The sequence below is a fragment of the Elephantulus edwardii genome, unplaced genomic scaffold (assembly GCF_000299155.1).
Source record: "Elephantulus edwardii isolate Elephantulus edwardi_28Jun2011 unplaced genomic scaffold, EleEdw1.0 scaffold00142, whole genome shotgun sequence".
NCBI classification, from domain to species: Eukaryota; Metazoa; Chordata; class Mammalia; order Macroscelidea; family Macroscelididae; genus Elephantulus; species Elephantulus edwardii.
In genome coordinates this window covers 4,744,396-4,758,823 of record NW_006399892.1, presented here as the reverse complement: position 1 = coordinate 4,758,823, position 14,428 = coordinate 4,744,396, and the positions used below count along the sequence as shown (strand labels likewise).

The window sequence follows — 14,428 nt, the reverse complement described above, 5'->3', positions numbered from 1 at the left end:
TGTGGGAGGAACAAGGGAATTTTGTTGTTGTTGTTAAGTGTCATCGAGTTGTAGACAACTCATAGCGACACTATGAACAAAAGACCTGAACACTTGTGAAACTTCCATCGTTTCTGTTCCTTAATATCTGTTTCAACAAGCAAGTCACGACAGCACAATACATTGTCGTGTTATTGATGGTGATTAGAGGACATTGAAAATATGACTTGAAGAGAACTAGAATCCTCCTTGAAATAGAGTCAAGGTTATTTTGTTTTTTTTTTTTTAATGATCCTTTATTGAAATACTTTTATCCGTAGTTCTAAGTTAGCTGGGCATTTCACAGCACCACTGTTGATGTTTTCTATGATTCACAAAGGTGAGGGACATGAACATTGCAGCTCACAGACTGGGTGGTTCTCAGTATGTATTTAATAGTTCTAGAGAGTTCTGTAGCTAAAGATGGATGTGCTGCATTTGTCAAACAATCCTTCAATCCCTGTTTCATCTGTGGCTTTGACTGTATGTATCATGACTGACCTTTCTAAGAAGGGTTGGTGAAAACCAAAGCAAGGATTATTGAAGACAGTTATACAGAAGCCAAAAGTCCACAACAACTTTTAAAACCTTAAAAGCCAGGGATAGTGTGCACGCAGAACCCCACTATCACAAATTAAGCAGTCGAGATTCCTATATTTGGGGAAACCACAGGGGTCAGCACAGCTGAGTACAATGGATGAGGCTTGTCCCGGGAAAAACACCTTCCTGATCATAGTGCTTTCTCTGCCAGGTAAGCATTGAGAATCAGATTTTTAAAAAATGTAAAAATTTTACACTGGTTTACCTACAAAGTTTGTTTACATTGCTTCTCACATCGGATTTCCCACACCTCCCCAACCCACCCCCATCCACATATTAAACCATGTGAATCCACAAGTACCCTTCCGCCCATCCCTGTCCCTCTGATACCCTATCTTACATCTTCATACACGTTTTACTACATATCTATTTCTGTAATAATGGTCATACAGTATTTGGCCTTATAGGACTGAGTTAGTTCACTTAATATAATACTCTCTAATCTCTCACAAGGTTTGCAGTGATTTACAAAAATCATTGCTCCTGTATGCTGCATAGTGTTATACCATGTGACTGTACCATAGTTTCTTAATCCGTTCTATTGTGGTTGGACATTTGGACTTTTACCATGTTCTTGCAATGGTTTATAATGCTGCTATAAACATTGGTGTACAAGTCTCCATTTGTGTCTTAGTTCTCATTCTGAAATAGAGTCAATTTTAGTGATGTGGGTGAAATATCGTTTTCAGGACCTTTATTTACTGATATTACACAACTCAAAATAAGTTGTAATAGCTACAAATACCTATTAATAATAAGATCATGAAATGTAAGAAGTATGAATTTAAGAATATTTGCAGCAATAGAAAATAGAAAAAGATGCATAAATATCAATATCCTAGACATTAGTGAGCCCCCAGAAACTGACATATTCATTTTGAATTTGCAGTCCTATAAACCATTATGTATGGTGTCCCATGATGTGAGCAAGTGTTGATTGCTGCAACCTGTCAGCTTTCTCTGGACTGGATTTTGTTTGAAGATTCATATGCACAAAGTTTCCATACCGAACAGAAGATTCTTCAGTAAGAGGAACTTACTCGTCCATTCGTAGTACTGATTTGATAGGAATTGGCAAATCAGAAACTGGCTGTGTAAAATGGGGTTATTAAGACATGAGGTATAAGTAGCTTTTTAAATGTAGCTTCATACATACTTTCATGAATGTAGTTATTAGTAAGGTGATCGTAAAGGGTAAATTAATTCTTTAAATAAGACACTTCCTCATGTGTAAATCCAGGGGGTGGTCAAAGGTTTAATGTTCAAAATGACTTTGATAGCTATTGAGCTTGACTTTACCACAGGGATGGATGTTGGTGTTGTTGTTGTCCTTGAGTCAGACATGACTCAGAGAGACCCTATGAACAAAATATCTGAATCTTGTTCTGTCCTGAGCCATCCTCACACTTTCTGACACATAAGAGCTCATTGCAGCAGTCACTATGTCAATCCACTTGGTTGAGGGTCTTTCTCTCCTTTATTGACTCTCCAGTCTTCCCAATATCATGTGCCTTTCCAAGGAATAGCACATGCTAGCAACATGTCCAAAGTATGTGAGGCAAAGTCTCATAATTCTAGCCTCCAAAGAGCACTCTGGCTGCACCCTTTCCAAGACATATCTGTTGGTTCTCTTGGCCATCCATCAGATGTTCAGTGCTCTTCTCCAACACCAGAGCTCAAAAACATCAACTCTCTTTCTGTCATCCTTATTCATTGTCCAGGTCTCAGATGCACAGCTAATAATCGGAAAGACTAGGGCCTGAATCAGACATCACCTTAGTCCTCAAACTGACCTGAGTAATTTGGATCAAACGGAGATGGAGGGAATATACAAAGTCACTGTACCAGAAAGAATTGATTGACACAAATATTTCGGGAAGTACCATATGAACCATATGAAAGGAGCCAATGGTATTGAAGGAGGATGTAGAATCTGCATTGAAGGAAATGGCAAAAAAATAAGGCTCCAGGAATCTATAGGATACCAATTGACTTGTTTTAATTAACTGATGCAGCCTTGGATACACTCACTAGTCTATGCCAGGAAATTTGGAGGATGACTGTCTCGCCAACTGATTGGAAGAGGTCCGTATTTGTTCCATTCCCAAGAAAGATGATCCAACTGAATGTGGAAATTATCAAACAGTGTCATTGATATTACATGCTAGCAAAATACTGCTGAAGATCATTCCAAAACAGCTGCAACAGTACATAGATAAGAAACGGCCAGAAGTTTTAGCTGGTTTAAGAAGAGGCCATGGTACCAGGGATATCATTACTGTTGTCAGATGACTCCTGGCTGAAAGTAAGAAATATTAGAACAATGTCTATTTGTGCTTTATTGACTATACAAAGGCATTTGACTGTGTGGATCATGACAAACTGTGGCTGACATTGAGAAGAATGAGTATCCCAGAGCACTTGATTGTGCTCATGTGGAACCTATCTCTGAATCAGGAGGCTATTGTGGGAATGGCGCAGGGGAGCTCTGCCTGGATTGTAATTGAGAAGGGAGTGTGCCAGGGTTGTATTTTCTCTCCATACCTATTCAATTCTATGCTGAGCAAATTATCCAAGAAGCTAGACTCTATGAAGAGGAATGTCAAATCAGGATTGGAGGGAGATTCATCAATAACTTATATTGTGCTGATGACACAACCTTACTTGCTGAAAGTAAGGAGGACTTGAATGCAGCCTTCAGTATGGATTTGTGTCTCAATATCAAGAAAACAAAGATTCTTATCACTGGACCAATAAGCAGTGTCATGATGGATGGACAGGAGATTGAAGCTGTCAACAACTTAATCCTGCTTGGTTGCACAATGAACATCCTTGGTACATGTATTACACTTGGAAAATCTGCAGGGGTGGCTTATTGTTATTGTTGTTAGATTCTGTCAAGTTGAGTCAAGTACGAATCATAGCCACCATATGAAAAAAAGATCTGAACTCAGTCCTGTCCGGCTTCATCCTCATACTTCCTGACACACAAGAGCCCATCACAACAGTCACTGTGTCAATCCTCCTGGTTGAGGGTCTTCTTCTCTTCGCTGACCCTCCAACCTTCCGAACCTCATGTCCCTCTCCAAGGAATCAATATGTCCAAAGTATGTGAGGTGAAATCTCATCATTTTTGCCTCCAAAGAGCACTCTGGCTGCACCCTGTCCACCACACAGCTGTTTGTTCTCTTGGCTGTCCATGGGTTGTCCAGTGCTCTTCTCTCACAGACAGCTCAAAAACATCAATTCTTTTTCTGTCATCCTTATTCATTGTTCAGGTCTTGGAGCATAATTAGTAATTGGAAAGATTATGACCCGAATCAGACACGTTAGTCCTCAAAATGACATCACTACTCAATAATTTGGAAAGGTCCATAACTGCAGATTTTTCCAGTGCAATTGACCCGTCAGTGTGTCAGTGGGTAGCAACTAAGGAGAAAGGTGGCTGAAAAGATGCTCCTTATCACATGGATAGTCAATGTAAGCATAATGGAATTTTGTAAGACTGATAGATTATTCATTGTAAAATTCCTTTGCTCAACAAGAGATATTGTAACTATACATTTGGAACTCATCAGTTGGAATGCATAGGAAATAAATTGACCACATTTTTTGAAAGAGGCAATGAAAAAGCTCAATATTGTTATTCAGACACAAGATAATAGTGTGACTTTTCACATGTAATTGCTTACATACAAGTTCTAATTGAATCTAAGTACTATTAAAACAAAACTATCAAAGTATAGCCTTGAATTATCTTACCTGAAGGTAGAAACCATGTCAAGAATACATTTAAAAACAAAAGACACTAATGATAAAAGACGAGACCAGATGTGGGATGACATTAAGAGCCTCAGACATAAGAAAACAAAATGTAATTAAAGATATAAAAAAGGGAGAAAAGACCAAAATTCATGTTAGAAGAGACTCTGCAACTTGCTGTTGAATATGGAGTAGCTCAAATTAGTGGAAGGAATGAAATAAAAGAACTGAAAAAACTATTTCAAAGGGAAGACAGAACAAAGTATTGCAAATGAATGTGTGAAGATCTGGAGTTTGAAAATGGAAATACACACTCAGCGTTACTCTGAGGAAAAATGGAGAGAGAAAAAAAGTCAATCTTAGAGTATTTATGTTGAAGGATTCTAAGCCAAAATACTAAACAAAGCAGAGAACATCAAGTGAAATTGAAAGAAATATACATAATCATTGTACCAGCAAGAACTGGTTGACATTTAACCATTCCAGGAAATAGAATGTGGTAAAAAAACCCCAAAAAACAAAACCCAACCAAAAACCAAAACTGGTGGAATTTAAGGAGGAAGTCTAAGCTGCACTGAAATTGTTAGCAGATAATTTGATTGATATCAACTGAGATGCTTCTATAAACAAATAATTATGGAAATTCTCATTCATCTGTGTCAATAAATTTGGAAGACACTTAACTGGTCAGTCAAGTGGAAGAAATCCTTAGGCGTAGTCCTTCCCAGGAATGATGATTCAAAGGATTATGGCAATTATCAACAAGTGTCATTAACAGCAACTACAAGTTCAATTTTGCTGAAGGTAATTTGAGAACATTTGTAGTATCCTAAACAAGTAAACTTTTGCTCTTAAAGAAGTGGTTTTAGGAGTACACCAACAAGAAATGATCAGAAATTTAAACCTCATTGAGAAGAAAACATTGAAACAGAAATAGCATTCTGGATATCAAATATATTTTGACTGAAAGCAAAGAAACATGTTTAAGTGTGTTTTATTGAATATGCAAAGGCATTTGACTATACGAATAATAACTGACCATGAAAAATACTACAAGAGATGGGAATTCCCAAACACTTCATGGTGCTCATAGGAAACTTTTAATAACCCAAACTATTATTTCAAGATGTAATATTTTGGGTAGAATAAGGTGGTGCTGAGTGCTTTAAAATCAAGAAAGAAGTATTTCACCATAATTTGTCATTCTATGTACTGAACAAATAATAGGAGAAGTTGGGCTATATAAAAAGAGTATGGTGTTGGGATTGGAAGAATGCTCATTAAGAACCCCTGATATGAACATGACACAATCTTTCTTTCAGAAAAGGAAGAGGATTTGAAATACATCCTTTTATATCGTCCACTCACTGCCATTCAGTTAATTGTTACTTATAATGATCCTCCACAGAGTTTCTGAGAATGTGTTTTTTTTTTCAAGCATAGAGCAAGTCGATTTATACATCCATCTATCCTGCATCTGCACATGTGCATGCTCTCAGTAAATCTCTACAGAAGAGACAACAGGGCTTCTTGTGTTAAAAATCCAAAATACAACTCTGACTTAACCACCACTAGGGCCGGACCAAAGTGTGACAGGAAACCACTACAGACCAGGGGCTCCCAGCCACAAGTAAAGGCATTGGGCTAGGCAGGGCTTGGGACAGTGCCACCTGCCCCTAGCCAGCTCCACAGCTCTGTCCAGGACTGGCGTCCTCGCCCCTTGGCCAGCCCAGGGCTGGGAGCAGTTATTCTCTGCCCACATCCTCCTGGGGCCTCTAGGAGGTGGTGGCATCCTTGGCCTTGGTAGGCTCTGACTCTGTCAGCAGGGAGATGGTCGGGTCCTCTGTGTAGTTGTCTCCCTCGGAGAAGTAGGAGCCATCCCCCAGCTCAAAAAGCATGGGCAGGTCACTGTCCCTCTGGTCCACGGGTCCAGGGTCCACCAGGAGCAGGGGTTGTGCTGTGTAGTGCACCAACTGCTTCCCTGAGTCCTCGCTATCGCCCTCAGCCTCCAGGGATCTGAGAGGCTCCTGGGGGGGTGAGTACCTCCTTGATGCTGGCCAGGCTTCTGTCCAGGTCCATCGGGCTCATGTCCGGGACAGTCCCTGAAGGTCTGCAAAGGTCCATCAGGGCGCTGGTGTCCACACTGAAGCTGTGGCTGCTCAGCATGGTCTGCAGGTTGTCCAGGTTGGAGTCCATGGTGTCCAGGTGGTCACTGAGCTTGTCCTTGTCCATGCAGGCCACACTCAGGCAGTTCTCTGGGGCTGAGGCAGGTGGGGGCGTGGGGTTGTGATCCTCATCCTGTGCAGGCTGGGTGGCTGAGGGGGTGGTAGTGGGTTCGCTATCCTGCAGAATGGAATTGATGAGGGCTTTGGGGGAGAGCGGTGTGTCCACCTCAGAGGACAGCGGCCCAGAGCTCACCACCTCTGCCTGTGGCTCTGAAGGGTGCTGGGCGGCTCCTCTTTGATGTGCACCCAAGCACTGCCAAACAGGGACCTCTCATCAATACTTCCACCAGAGACAGGTGAAGGGTTGGTGGGCGAGGGGCTGGCAGAAACCAGCTCCTCTGTCAGAAATGATGGGGCCAGTGCTGGTGTCTGGGGAGAAGAGGCTGGAGCTGCTATAGGCAGGAGTTGTTGCCTGCAAGGGAAGCTGCTGGCTGCATGGCCACCTCGTCCTCTGGCCACCCTGGTCTGCACCCATCCCACAGGCTTGCCTGTTGCTCACTGCCAATGGGGCCACAGTGTGGACATGCTCCAGTGAGTACTGCCAGCCATACTTGGTCATGGGGTGGGCTGCACCATCGCCCAGGATCAGGTTGGACGGCCTGCACCAAGGAGATGAGGAACTGGATGAGCTTGTGGACAACTTTCTGTTGCTGAGCATGCTTCTGCAGCAGGCTGGCCACCTCCCTCCAGAGGGCTTCATTTTCGTGCTTCCTGGCCAGCAGCTTGGAGTCCATGCTTTCCTGCTTCCCCACCATCAGCTGTCAGTTACCAGTCTGGTGATACTATTCTGGAGAATCTTAATGTCTTCATTCTTGAGGGTAGACTCACTGGTCATTTTCCTCTTGATGTGAGAAGCTGCTCCTGGCCACGCAGGAAGTATGGGTGCTGGGACTCAGTGTTGTTCTTCTCAGACTTGACCAGGGCCCCATGCTCGACGTGTCCAAGTCTCTCATGAGGGTCCACAGCTTGGTCAGGAAGGCGGGGACATTGCTGGGCGCTGTCATGCCGGGGGCCCACGGGCAGCTCCATATCCGACGGGGCAGGAGGAGGTGGAGACAGTGGCCCAGGGCAGAGGCCAAGGGCCCAGCTAACCCTCTGTCACAACCTGCCACCTTCGCCACGCCGTCTCAGCCACGCCCTGTGCACTCACTGGCCTGGGGCCTAGCATGGCCTCCGGCTTCTTGCTATGTGCACACTCTCGCTGACCTGAGAATGTAAATCTTTATCGAAGGAGACAACCTAGCTTTTTCCTGTGGGTTAAATCCCTCAAAAATTACTGCACACCTATGCTTATCGTGGCTTTGTTCACAATAGTAAGGAGTTGGAAACAACCTAAGTGCCCATCAAATAACTTATGGATAGAGAAGCTGTGGTATATTCACACAATGGAATACTATGCTACATTGAAAAACAAGGAACTCATGCAATATTATTCAAAATGGGTGACCCTGGAGGACATTATGCTGAGTGAAGTATCTCAGTCACAAAAGGACAAACACTACAAGGTGTCACTGTTGTAAAACAGGACTGACATTGGGTTGGGGGAGATTGAGAAATATGGGGATAAATAATGTATACTGCATTGAAACAGATGAGGGAGAAAACTGTTTAAAAGGGATATGTGATTAGGTATTTTTGTCATGACGGCAGTCCAGAGCGAAGGCTGTATAGTGGAGTGGACCTGGGGGTAGGGATTGTAAAACAACGAAAGAAGTTTTCTTTTACTTTTCCAAGAGGGTAGTGTATTGGAGGTGGGGGGGAGGTTGGGAGGGCAGAAACGTGCAACAATGAATGAATGGAAATCCAAAGTCTCTGTAAATTTTCACTGAAATGATAATAATAAATAGAAATAAATAAATAAGTATACATAATATAAATAATAAAAAATTTTTAAAAAGTTACACAATATGTTACAAGGGTTCTTTTAAATCATTGTTAGGTGCTGTCAACTATAACTCATAGCAATTCCATGAACAACAGATAGGTAACTTGTCTATCCCCCACAATTTTCATGATCTCTGCAATGCTCAAGTAAAGCTACACCCAGATAAACAGTTTGATTCTGTGTCACAAATGGAACACTAGGAAAATTGGAGGTTTTTTTGTGCATTGTGGGAGTTACCGAAGGATTTTTGCTAAGGGAATAACACATGTCAAAATGCTCACTCATTTATTCCTTGCTGTTGAGTAGGACTTGATTTGTAGATTACTGTCCTAAGGGAGGAGATTTCTCATCCTTCTCCTTTGAAGCCACTGGTGGATTTGAATCACCAAAGAGGTTTGGACTTTGGTTCAGTAGTACAATTGTCTCGTTAGAGCTCCGAAACAGAACCTTAGTAAAAGAAAAAAAAAAAGTAGAATCAGTCAGTATGGAATTTTATTCATAAATGTAATACATGAATTGAGAAAGAATATTGAGGCTAAGGAAATGACAAATGTGATAATCTGAACGAATATGAAGAAGAAATGTCTACAGACTGGTTTGAAAAGATGAAAACAAATCCCCTTGATGTAGACATGAGATAAAAGAAAATTGGGAAGAATTTTAGCCATCTGAACACAGCTACTGATTTATGAATTAGTGTTTGTATCTTGAATGGTACAAACAGTTTATACGTGGCTGCTAAATGAGAGACTGTATCTTTTAGTCCAGCCAGAAGCATCTCAGAAGAAAAAACGAGTGCTCTATTTAAAAAAAAAATAAAATCAATCAATCAATCTGTCCTTGATAACTCTATACAGCACACCTGTGTTCTGACACATGAGAACCCTCCATGATCTGGGATTTTGCAGGGAAACTGGCTTGGTTATGTGTTGGAATTACACTATTATACAATTTTTAAATGCTTGTTTTTGGGATTTGTGCTTATTGTGTTTTTGTCTTCAGAGGAGCATAAATTATTCATCTTTAGGCTGGCTTTTTAAAAAGTCTGCTTTTACTTTTGATATATCAAGAATATATCGCAGGTATGAAAAGAACATACTTTATGGTACTTTTTGCTTTCTTAAATATGTAACTTCTTGAGTGCCTCATTTGTAATTAATTAAAAAATGTAGCCTAGTGGCAGGAAACTGCACTGCAATCCCAGAGGTGCGCGGTTCAAATCCACCAGACGCTCTGCTGAAGAAGGAGGAACAATCGCCTCCTGTACCAGTCAGATCCAATTTGACAGTATACACATAAAAAATAATTTATATCAAGCATGATGCTCTAGGAATCTCTTCATTAATAAATACACATATTAAATAAGTTTAACTAAGTATTATCATGCTCTGTTTTTCTAGCTGGTAAAATTAGTTGACAGTTATACAGGATTTTCAATTTTTAATTAAAACCTAAGCTAAATCATTGCCGCAATTACTTTTAATTTAAATGATACGATGTTTCACTCACCAAGGATTTTTAATGAGATACTGTAAAATAGTTACATCTAGCCCATGGCAGTTGTTTTTAATTACTAATTATAATGACCAGTAATACACTGAAGTGCCTATTACTTTATATGAATAATTTGCTGGCAGAATTTATGCAATATTTTTATAAACTAATATAAAATGTATCAAATACATTGCTTTAAATGAAAACTCATACTTTTATCCAAAATACTGTCATAGCTGAAAGCATACTATTCATAACATATTAAAATAAGTTTTTTAGTCAGTCAATGTGTTTTCAGAGGCTGTAAATGGCAAGTGAGGAGATGGCCCATCTCCTGGGAGGCAGCTGATAGATTTAAACCACCAGAGATGCATGGATTTTTGGCTAGCAGTGCAGATTTCTGTAGGACTATGGTTGTTCTATATGCCTGTGAGTCAGAACTGAGTCATAGCTGACACTTTTACCCTGAGTTTTTAGAGGCAGTAAATGAAATGGGAGTAGATTGCCTGTCTCTTTTCCTCAGAGCAGCCTTTGAGTTGACAGTGCAATTCCTTACCACTAGGCCACGATATCTCCATTGAACTTCAACTCAAGAAGGCAAAGATTCTCTCCAGTGGGCCAATTGGCAGCACCATGACAGATAGAGAAGAAGATAAGATTGTTAACAATATCAACTTACTTGGTTCCACAAGCAGCACTCTTGGCACCAGCAGTCAGGAAATCAAGACAAATTGCACTGGGAGAATCTTCTGTCAGGGACCTCACCATAGTGCTGAAGAGTAAGGATATCTAGAGAGTGAGGGTGCCTCATCCAGGCCATGGTCTTCACAAGTACTTGCTATGCATCAGAAATTTGGACATTGATTAAGAATGACAGAAAAATCATTGCCTTTGAATCATGGTGCTGGAGAAGAGTATTGACTGTTAAGATAACAAATAGTTTGTCCTGAGAGGGTGAAACCAAGTTTATCCTTGGAGGTCAGTTAACCATTTGAAGCTCTGTTTAACATACTTTGGGCATGGAATCAGGGGGGACTAGCCCTTGGAGAAAGACATCATGCTTGGAAGGATGGAGAAGCAACACAGAAGAGGAAGACCCTTGATGAGAGAGATTGATACAGCAGCTGGGGTAACGAGGATGGGTGTGTTGGAGACAGTGAAATAGGCTCAGAGTAGGGCAGGGTACAGAGCTATTATGCATAGTGTAGTGAAGAATTGTCATTGACTCAATGGAACATAGCAATAACACCACCACACATGCATTCCAAATATATGTTCCTCAGTGGTAAAAATGGTTACTACACTTAGTTGCTAACTAAAACGTTGGAGGTTCAAGTTCACTCATTTTTGAAGAAATGTATGAAAATATCAACCACTGAAAACTCTATGAAGCACAGTCAACTCTTACATATATGAGGCAGCCATGAGTTGACATTGAATATAAGACAAATAGGGGTTATGAAAATAGATAGATGATAGATAGATAGATAGATAGATAGATAGATAGATAGATAGATGATAGATAGATAGATAGATAGAGAAAATTAAAACAACTCAAGTTAAGACTAGTACTAAATAATGTTTTATGTCAATCAGGTTAAAAAAATTTAAAACTATAATCACTTTGATCATCTACTCTTCCATCCCAGAGTCCTTGATTTATTTATTGTATGTATTGTCTATATATTTGGGGGGAAAATTCTGCCTTACTTCATTGGTTTTCTTTATCCACTTCCCTTTTGTAATCATAAGGAGTATTATTTAAAAAAAGCTATGGCATCATTTTCTTTGTTCCCTTTTTTCTTTCTTATTCCTCTTGCAGAGGTAAATTCCCCATATTTTTAAATATACATGCTTTTTGCCCAATTTCTTCTTGGGTTTAATGGTGATTTGCCATCCACTCTACCCTACCCTGGTTGTTTAGAAATAAAGTTGACTTTGGCACATTATTCTGAAACTTTAATCACAGTTTGTAGACATGAAAAACATTAGAAGGAAATACGAGGTCTTTTAAATCAGCTAGCCTAGGATATGAACAAAAAAAAAATGTGACAATATGAAGGAGTTGGAAATTGAACAACTACAGATCCCACAAATAAAGCAACAAGGCAAATAGCAATGACAATTTGAAAGTTTCAAAGAGAAATACTTCAGAGTAGCCAGTTCCCATTGATTTTTATGAATGTTACTGTACCTTGAAATAAGCTTTTTGCAGTCACATACTGATCTGATAGATTTAGTCCCCTATTAGGGACCTCTGGTGGCGTAATCCATAGGGAGTTGTAATGCTAACCCAAATGCGGAAAATCTGTTAGTTCAAATTTACCAGTGGCTCTGAAGGAGAAAGATGAGCAATCTCTTCTTGTGTAATTCATAGGTCAGAAAACCCATTGGAAGATCAGTTATGAGTTGATTCCAACTCAGCAGTAATTATTGTGATTACAGAACCACTCTACAATACAGAGTCAGTAATAAGACTGGTGAGAGTGAAAGCAAGATTGAAAGACAAATGTACCTGGAGGCAAGGAATTCAATCTCTTTTTTAGAGACATTGTATCAATCCATGGTGGAGGACTCTGCCAACAATTTGCTGCCGCATGTTTTTGAGACAAACATTGTACCTTCTTAGAGGGAGTGTGGGTGACAGTCTCCTATCTTATATTCCAGGCAACCATCAAGTTGTCCCAGAGCAGCAGTTGTCAATCTGAGGTGAGGACAAGTGTTCCTTTGTCCATCCACCTTAAAATGCCCTGGGCACTCACCTAAATAAAATATTCTCCATGCCTGGGCTAGTTAGGCTTTTGCTAGCGGCAGAGCTTAAAAAGCAAATGAAGCTTTCCCATGCTAATAATGTGTAGTTTGCAACTATGATGGAGGATGATGGTGATTTGGGAATGAGAAAAAGTACAGGGCAGGATAGACTTTGTTACTGTGTCTGAAAGGAGAGACCAAATCTCAGAGGAGGCATGGGAGGCGCTAACAGACAGTACTGCACAAACTCCCAGGGCTCTAAGCTTTTACAATGTGTCCACTATCCTGTAAGAGATAATTTATAAAACCAAGATAAAATTATTAGGAATTTCAAGATGTAATTGTATTTACAGAATTTGTCTGCACTGGATACATGCCCATGAAGTTGCCCTTCACCTCATAATTTCCCTTGACAGCCATTATTAAAATGATAATAAATATTTAATTAACCTATTAATTAAAGAGCTCTGATGGCCTAGTGGTAAGGAGCTGTGCTGCCAAGTTGAAGGCATGTGGTTCAAATCCACAAGCTGCTCCTCAGAAGAAAGATGGGCAGTGGGTCATTGACCCCCTTACGATTTATTGCCTCTGAAAATCCTGCTGGAGGGTCAGTTCTGACTCAGCTGTATATAATACCAACAATTGATTAAAACTTTGTGCCTATCTTTTCTTCCAGGTTAAATATTTCAGGAAAATAAAGATTACCTATGCTTAATTTGCTTTATCTCTGTTTTTCCAAATGCCTTTTATAGCACAGTCTTCTGCCATATGCTTAATTCATACCATTTTCATGAAAGAGTAAGAAAGTGTTATTTGTTGGACTCTACTACTTCCATCCCCCTCCCCCAAAGAGTTGTTATTGATTGAAGAATAAGTGGTGACAATAACAGAAAAACAGTTCTTGTTAGGTGATGTTGAGTTGAATATGACTCACAGCGACCATATGAACAACAGACCTGAAACCTGTTGTAGCCTGTGCCATCTTCACTCTTGACACACGAGAGCCTATTGTGGAAGTCACCATGTCAATCACCTGGTTGAAGGTTTCCCTCTCCTTCGCCGACCATCTACCCTTCCAAGCATCATGTTCTTCTCACCACTGGGCCAATTGGCAGCACCATGATAGATAGAGAAGAGACTGAGGTATTTAACAATTACAGCTTGCTCAGTTTAACAATCAACACTCTTGATAGGGAGGGAATCAAAAGACAAATTGCACTGGAAAGATATATTGTCAGGGAGCTCTCCAAAGTACTGAGAAGCAACAATGTCAGCCTAGAGACTAAGGTGTGCCTGATTCAAGCCATTGTCTTCACAATTACTTGCTATGCATCAGAATACTGAACAATGACTAAGGATGACAGAAAAAGAATCAAAGCCTTTGAGTTGTAGTGCTGGAGAAAAGTCTTAAAAATATCACAAAACACCAAAAATATAAATAAGTCTGTCTTGGAGAGAGTGAAATCAAGCTTCTCTTTGGAGGCTAAGATTTTGAAATTCTGTCTCATACTTTGGACGTGTGACCAGGAGGGACTGGTCCTTTGAGAAGGATATCATGCTCAGAAGGGTGGAGGGACAGGACAGTAAAGGAAGACCTTGGATGAGATAGATTAATGCAATAACTGGGATAATGAAGGTAGATTTGTTGAAGTCAGTGAAACTGGCTCAGGATAAGGCAGAATTCAGAGTGTTA

General features: G+C 40.3%; 1 pseudogene; it reads right to left on the bottom strand.

Annotated features, from left to right (window-relative positions):
• Positions 1–6,155: 6,155 nt before the first annotated feature.
• Positions 6,156–7,634, bottom strand: LOC102872067 (annotated as a pseudogene).
• Between the last annotated feature and the right edge of the window lie 6,794 nt (positions 7,635–14,428).